Source organism: Hippocampus comes, unplaced genomic scaffold (assembly GCF_001891065.2).
Source record: "Hippocampus comes isolate QL1 unplaced genomic scaffold, H_comes_QL1_v1.1 scaffold228, whole genome shotgun sequence".
NCBI classification, from domain to species: Eukaryota; Metazoa; Chordata; class Actinopteri; order Syngnathiformes; family Syngnathidae; genus Hippocampus; species Hippocampus comes.
In genome coordinates this window covers 240,070-247,973 of record NW_017805877.1, presented here as the reverse complement: position 1 = coordinate 247,973, position 7,904 = coordinate 240,070, and the positions used below count along the sequence as shown (strand labels likewise).

Here is a 7,904-nt window from a genome sequence, read left to right as displayed (position 1 = left end):
CAAATGACGGCGGCCTTAAAAGTACGTTCGAGACAACTGGATTAAAGTTATGTCTGAATACTCTGAGATCGCCACAATAGCACTTTTGCTATTTCCGACATCCTACCTGTGTGAGGCGGGGGGTTTCTGCAGCAACGGCGATGAAAACAAAATTACAAAGTAGACTGGACATAAACCACACACTTGAGGTGTCATTGTCTCCTATTACCCCGAGATGGGACCGTCTGGTTGCAGAAAATCAAGCTCGGTGCTGTGGTGAGTCGTCATTTTCATGCACTTTGAATTTGCGTTGTATCGTATTTTGAAGGCATTAAACATTGCCATAGCGATCGGAGTGTTGCGGCCAGATTAGACACTCCTTGTGTTTATTATTATATTTCGAAAACGCCACAGTTTTCATCCAGCTCATACCATATTATTTTGTTGTATTATTTCCGCCACACCTTAAATGCCGGTCCCTGAAAATATTGTCTGACATAAACCGGTCCGTGGGGCAAAAAAGGTTGGGGGCCCCTGACCTAGGTGGTCTCATGAAATGCATTTTCAGTGCCGTGTGCTGGTCTCGTGCGGCCGCACGTGTCACCATGCCGTTTTAGTATACAAGCAAGAAGGCGCGGTTGGGAGTTGATCCGATCGGTTGCTCAGTGTGAGCTCTTTGTAAGATGGGAGGATGGGGGGGAGCAAGGTGAGACAGGTGTTCCTCTTAGCCGCCTGCTGGCGACTCAGCTTGATGAGATCACAGGGGCATCAACTTTCACCTCTCTCTATCCCGGTCGTATTTCTCCAGCTCTTTCTAGTTTCCACCACGTTACTCAGTTTTCATTGTTGTGAAGGGGACCAAAATAGTCAAAAAACACCAGATAACGTTGCAGCACCATTAAAATTGGCATACCAACTGAAGTTGCAGGCTCAACAGTGATTCATCCGCTCCATATAAAAGTAGGAATGGAACTGGAAGAATATGAAACATCTTTTCTGAAGCAAAGCATGTCTTCAAGCTAGAAACAGCCGCACACTTCCCCCTTTGTGTGATGTGCATCAAAATTATACAGCGGAATTATACATGAAATTTTGTCCGGCGGATCATAATCAATGTGAGGAACGAAATGAAATGAACAAACGAAAATGCCAAGCCCAAAGAATAAAATGCTAGCTGTCTACCATTGCTGTCCTTTGTTTACAAAGTTGTGTTGGTCCCTGTTGACTTCATTGGGCTGGACCCTGTCCCGCTGCTAAGATGACACATCATTTATGGAGCTCATGCATTGCGCCTGATCACTGTTTGTTTTTCTAAAGCTGAACAATTGCACCATAAAGGATTTCTCTGCTTGGAAGAAACTAATGGATGCCGTGGTTACCTTGTCGAAATTCTAGATGTATTTCACAGAAAAAAACAAAAACTGGCATCTTGGATCAGGGCTTTAAAACTACTGATACCAATGCCGATCATCTGTGAGTACCACAGCGGAGCTCCTCGTGACCATGGTACCTTGGGAACACAATTGTTAGTCAAGAGTGTGCTGGAGGAAGGTGAGCAAGGGGCTAGGAAGAGGTTGGAATAAGTAACAGTCTCTGGACAGATAAGCTCCAGGGAGGGAACCATAGAGGGAGGGAGGAGGAGAAAAAGCTCCAGGGAGGGAACCATGGAGGGAGGGAAGAGGAGAGCGCCCGCCGACCGGCTGGCAGAGAACAGAGGGAGTCTCTCTTTTCTCCTCCTCTCTCTCCGATTTGCCGGCTGCCGCGCGTCTTCTTCCTCTTCTGGTCTGCTTGTGTTCTCTTGCCGGCTGGTTAGAGAAGTTGGAGCATGGACTTGGGCAGACGGCGCCTGACGTGTGGATGCTCACTGGGGAGTCATTGTAAGCTGCTCTGAATGATGGCTTTCGTTTCTCTTTCTAGAAGTAATGGTAAGCGACATGTTTCTCCAGCACCGTAGCTCCCCCCTGGTGGCTTCAATGTTGTTTAGTGAGCATTATTTGCTTTTCCTGAGGCACACTTTACAAGAGAGAAAAGCTCGCCTGCAAGCTGCCGCTACTTCTGTGACTGTTTGTTTATATTCAACATTTTTTGCCCCTGTGGATGTTACCATGCACAGAGCACGCTTCTACTCTTCCCTTGACCAAGCACCGTGCGCCCTCTCCTCCCCGCTCTTGCACTGTCTCCTTTAAATGTCTTAATGGCCTCTGGGTCCCAGCTAGCCAGCTGGGATACCCCTGTATGTGTGTGCGCGTGTGTGTGTCTGCCACTTTTTTGTAGGCTAGTGTGCCCCCGGTATATCCTGGTTTTCCCCGCTTTTTGCACATTTTGAAGCGGTTATTTATTAATGAATTTATTAAGGCAAGTGCATTGATAGTGGAATGACGTAGACAGCGTGGGTTCGATTCCAGGCCAGCGCATGTAAATTTCCCAACTGTGCCAGTAATAAAGATTATGTCATCATATGCACGGCCGCTGCTTGTTCCAAGCCCAGATGAAAAATGAGTGGGTTGCATCAGGTATAAAAACTTTACAAAACAAATTATGCGAGAGAGTCGGTATGGAGATTCATGATGAGACAAGCCCAAAGTCAAGGCTCCACAGCAGCAGTAAACAGACAAGTACCAGTTTACGGTTGTTCGGTGTAGTACCACGTAGTGTCGTAAAATGCCAGGCAGCACTGAGGTCTGCTGGTCGTAGATGCAGAGGCATTACAAGCAACAAGAGGCAGAGGACGTCCTCAATAGACATAGGGTCGGTATAAGATTCACTGGATCATTTACAGCTCTGAAATGCATCATTTTGCAAACTATTTTCCATTGAATGCAATGTAGAATATTGGGTACATGAGTAAACATGAACAATATCAAAAACTTTCTTTTTGTAAATACTCTTAAAACTGAGTACAACAGTAAACGTATGAGTTTCTCAGGGATTGGCTCCCTACTTCTCTGTTCTTTGCCACTTTGTGGTAACATCAGAGCGGAAACAAGCTCAGCATCCTAACAAAACACTTGCGCTACACTTGTGTGTTTTCTTTTTACTATTTTGCTGCTTCTGTTGTTCCTTTGATGTTCTATTGGTGCTTTTATTGCATTTGAACCCATATTTTATACATTTGGGGACACAAAATGTGCCTGTAAATAAAACATCAATGATTATTTATTAATCAGCAAATTAGCCAGTGTTAGCCATGTTGGTTAGCCATATTGTCTCCCTCAGTACCTGGTCCATAGAATTTATTCCATCAATTGTAGACACATGACCTCTTGGAGCTGGTTGCAAACATTTGTTTTCAAGACAGTGAGCATTACATTGATATATTGACATTTGTCAAAGAGTGTTGGATAGTGCTCTTGAAAATGTGATATTGCTTACTTTTTGGGGAAATTTGGGGCTCACTGGGGAGGGTGTCATGTCACTGCCTACACTGCCAATTAAAAAAGAAAAAAAAATCACTGATGGAAAGTTTAAACGGTTCTCAAACTGTGACTTTTTCAAGCCATGGTATACCTTGAAACCGGTAAGCTCCAGTAATAGTGGTTGTTTCCACAGAATCAGTGTGTGTCAAAGTAGCAGTTATATGAGGGTATATTGTATTGTATACGATGAGATAAATCTATGCGCTTTTACATTAGCCCGGGGGTCGGCAACATGCGGCTCCAGAGCCTCATGCGGCTCTTTAGCTCCGCCTAGTGGCTCCCTGGAGCTTTTTAAAATGTTTGAAATGGAAAAAGATGGGGGAGTGAAAGGAGGACAAACACTCTTAACATTTTCCAATGCTGTAAAAATATGTTGAATAAATATTACATTTCAACATTTCTGTCAACGAAGATTTGCGTCATAGCCTGCGACACACGTTTCTATTAGCAGAGCGGGATGCCAGGCAGGTGGCTGTTGTAAGAAGAAACGGCATTTCATGTCCAATTCACCGAGGGAACTGACAAAGAATGGCAATCTGAAGGACCGAGAGAAGCATTTTAAAACGTCAGCTACGAACGTTAACACGCTGCAAAAGTGTGTCCCGTGCCTGGTTCATCTTAGCTGCCGTTATGGCTGTTTGCTCATTATGGCATGCGTGTGTAAGTGCGTGCGTTTGCATGCGTGTGCAGTCACGGGTCGATCGCGGGAGGCTGGTTGATCGAAAAATAGAGCTTTGGTCAAAAAAGGTTGGGCCCCCCTGCTCTACAGGATGCACTGCAGGGGGAAAAAAATGTTTAATCGGGAAGGCTCATTGTGTCTTTGTAGCCAACTTAGTCATTTTGATAGCAGGCTAAGATAGGTAATATAGATACATACAGCATGTGTTGCCTTCTTTCTGAGGCTTTTAATATGTTGCGCATTTGTTTTGGGGTATTTTTTGGTCCAATATGGCTCTTTCGACATTTTGGGTTGCCGACCCGTGCATTAGCCTGTCTATACCGTTTCACATTACAGTATACGTTAGCATTGAGCTAACTGACTTTCATTAGACGAAATGACATGATTCGGTTGAACGTTAAGTTGTTTAAATACTAAATAATGAATTCTCCTTTCTTCAACTTGAGGAACAATTAGACAGCGTGAAACAAGCACACTCCGCCTCTTATTTGGAGAAGGCAGGCCCTCAGGAAGACTTTAAAAGGTGTACCTTGAGAACTTGAAATGTTTTTTAGCGTGTGAAAAAAAGGTTTCATATGGTCTCTCAATGTCATATGGATTTTCACTTTGTGCGGTAGGGCCCGGAATGTATCGTCGTGATAAACGGGGTTTCACTGTACCGAGGGAGCTGAGGGTTGTCGGATAAGTACTCCAAGATTTCCCCTGCTCTCATACAGTAATAGGATAGATCCTGCTTTCTATTTTTAGCTGAGACACTCCAAGCACTCCTAATCTGACAGCCTGCAGTAGCGGTGTGTTTAGTCTGTCCGTGACTGTTGGGTCGGAGTGAGAGGATACATTTGTGTGGTCCGTCCTGGCGAAGAGAGATAGTAGCCCTCCTATCTGACTTGATCCTTTTGTTTTTTCAGCCGCTGACCCGCGTGTCCCCCTCCCCATGATCCCCCGGGTCCCCTTTCTATGATATTGTTTCTCGTCTTTGTACTCGTCCCAAATCAATACAGACTTCCTCCCCCAGCAGTATTTTAATGACTGCCCCTCTTAAGCATTGTTATTCACTTCTCCGGCTCCTTTCTTCTCACTCGCTGCCTTTCTCTGGCAGCAATTTGCCAATGATGTGAAGGGTTTTCAGTACAGTAAATATTCTCTAGGGCGGACTCGTGTTTGCGCTGTCCAATTTGTCCTGATAACAGAAATTCCTCATTTGGGAAATGAGCATGGTACATGTCCTTTATGAACCTGCAAGTATGTTGACAAAAATGCACGTGTAACAACACAATCAATAAAATACAAAAATATACTGTCCAAAAACTGTGTATAACAAAAACTGCAATACAGGTGTATCAAAAAAAAAATCACAACAGTAAAATACGTACAGTATTTTAATGTTTCTTTTTTTTCTGTCTTGGGAAAAAAATGTGTCTATTTTGGATTGTTTGGTTGGATGCATTCTTTGGTTTATGACAATATTTGCCTGCGTGTCATACATTTTTCTTGCTAGTTGCAAGCAGCTGACGTCAGATCAAACTGGGGATTTAAAGTTTTGTAGATTTGCGTCTTTCCGACTCCAAGTGTCTGCTGGATGCTTTTAACTTTGTGTCCAGCCTTGCTCAAATGGATGCATTTCACTCGCTCCGCTCCAGTCATTACAGTTCTTCTACGTTTCGATGCCATGATCTACACGACGTAAGTGAATAAAGTTAAAATCTTTCGCAATTGCAGTCAAACGCACGCCAATAAAGTCACTTACACGTCTTCGTTTCGAATCTGATGAATGTGAACAGCGAAGCGAACACGTCTGTTCGGTCGTGTCGAGTGGGTGCTGCTTTTAAGCTAGTGCCGCGTTCTACAGGATGTTAAGTGAATAAAGTTAAAATCATTCACAATTACAGTAAAATGCACGCCAATAAAAACTCACACGTCGTCGTTTCGAATCTGATGATCGAAAAACGCGAAGTGAAAATGTGTCTCGGCGTCGTCGTTCCGGAGCATCGGGTGGGCGTTGCGTGTATTTAAGCTCCCGCGGCATGACGCCTCAATCCGGGTTACGGGTAATGGAATTTCCGCTTACGTAAGTTCCGGTAACATGTAATATCGTAGTCAAAATGTTAATGCACAGGCTTTTGTTCCGGGTGAAGGATATTCCTTTTCATAGAATTCCGGGGATGGGAATATTTACTGTATCGCACGATGATGAGTGTCAATGTGTGTGCTGTTGCCGCAACGCCCTGTTCCAATTTGCATGCAGCAATTTTGGAGCACACCATGGGGAGTTAGAAAAGTGTGTCAATCGTGAGACGACGTGAGCATTTGTGTGTGCAGCAGTGCCTGAGGTGCAATCATTTCAATTATCACGGACCTAATTGTTAAATTCACGACAAGATGTCAGAGTGAAGTGGTTGTTTTATTCTTCTCACTGTTCTAATTCAGGCCAGATCTCTTTTTCTTTCGAATCACCAAATTATTCGAGGCCATGAATGAATTACTTCTTACTCTTCTGCAGCTGCAAAAAACAGAAAAAAGAATGAATTATTCAATCTTAAAGTTGACCTGAAATGGAATTTGAGTCCTGTCCTTGCCGTGGCAACCGTGGAATACCTACGTTAGTTTTGAAGCATCCAGGTCGCTTGCTGACATCACTGCTTCAGAGTTGTACAAACAATATTGCTCATCGAAACGATCAGTCACTATTTATTTCAAGACGTACTGTTGAAACACAGATGAGTTCTTTTGAACACACATTTTCGGTAACTTACTCATCGACTTGTTTTTTTTTCAGCCTTGTCTTTATGGCTTACACATTTGATTGCTGATGAGTTATCCACCACAGTGGCTTGAAAATAGATTCGACTTTTATTCTAAGACTAAAACAGACACCCGATAGTTGCTCACCTTAAACAATATACTGACTGCAAGTTAATAATTAAAAAAAAGAAAGAAAACTACATCTGCAGTGTTATCCGCACACAAACACACACACACGCACACACACTCACACATGCACACACACACGCACATTTCTCTCTCTCTCTCTTTGTCTCTCTCTCTCTCTCTCTCTCTCTCTCTCTCTCTCTCTCTCTCTCCCTCTCTCTCTCTTTATATATACAGTAAATATTCTCTAGTACGAACTCGTGTTTGCACTGTCCAATTCGTCCTGATAACAGAAATTCCTCATTTGGGAAATGAGCATGGAACATGTCCTATATGAATCTGCAATAGGGTGGTCCATTTTGGAAAAGTTTGTCAGATTCGCCGGGCCGGGTCGGAAATCTTGTCGATACTATGACACAAGGATGTGTGCAAAATTTTATTCCAATCGGATAATTTTATCCCGTCCCGCAGAGCGACCAAAGTTTCCCCTATGGAAAGAATGTTACGGGGCTGAATGGTAGTACGGTTTCTCCCGTACAGTAAGGATTTTGTTTTGCTCAGTTCGCACTTGCAATAATTCAAAGACGGAAGACAGGAACGCATGTATTGCAAAAAAGGCAACCGTGGTTATCCTTCAACACTGGTGAGATTGTTGGTCCATGTTAACTGGTCCATCTGTCTATCTGTCCATCTGTCTATAATGTCCATCAACACTAGTGACACTGTTAGACCGCAAAAAAAACGAAATCCGCCGTGCGTGCAATCCCATGCCTACTTCGCGCACGGGTGCAACGCCCGGTGTCGCTCCACGACCTGCAGAAGGTGCTGTCGCTGTTCCTCGTCGCGCGTAATGGCGCCGCAGAACGCGCTGATGAGGGCGACGCCCCTCTCCGCAAAGTCGTTCACCACCCGTAGGTGACGAGCGCGCCGACGAGCCGTGGTGAGCTTCGGGCTGCCCAACA

At 44.2% G+C, this 7,904-nt stretch overlaps 1 protein-coding gene across 4 annotated transcripts in view; it reads left to right on the top strand.

The window, feature by feature from the left end:
* The window catches only part of LOC109527158 (SPRY domain-containing SOCS box protein 4-like), a 93,379-nt gene that overhangs the window by 46,944 nt on the left and 38,531 nt on the right, over positions 1–7,904 (top strand). The window contains exon 1 of one of the 4 annotated variants that reach the window (XM_019888898.1): positions 1,693–1,856. The exons of 2 other annotated variants lie outside the window; for them this stretch is intronic. The gene's annotated coding sequence lies outside the window, so the exon portion shown is untranslated. Of the gene's footprint in view, positions 1–1,692; positions 1,905–7,904 lie in introns of those variants that run through there. One more of the 4 variants, XM_019888897.1, reaches the window with a different exon arrangement.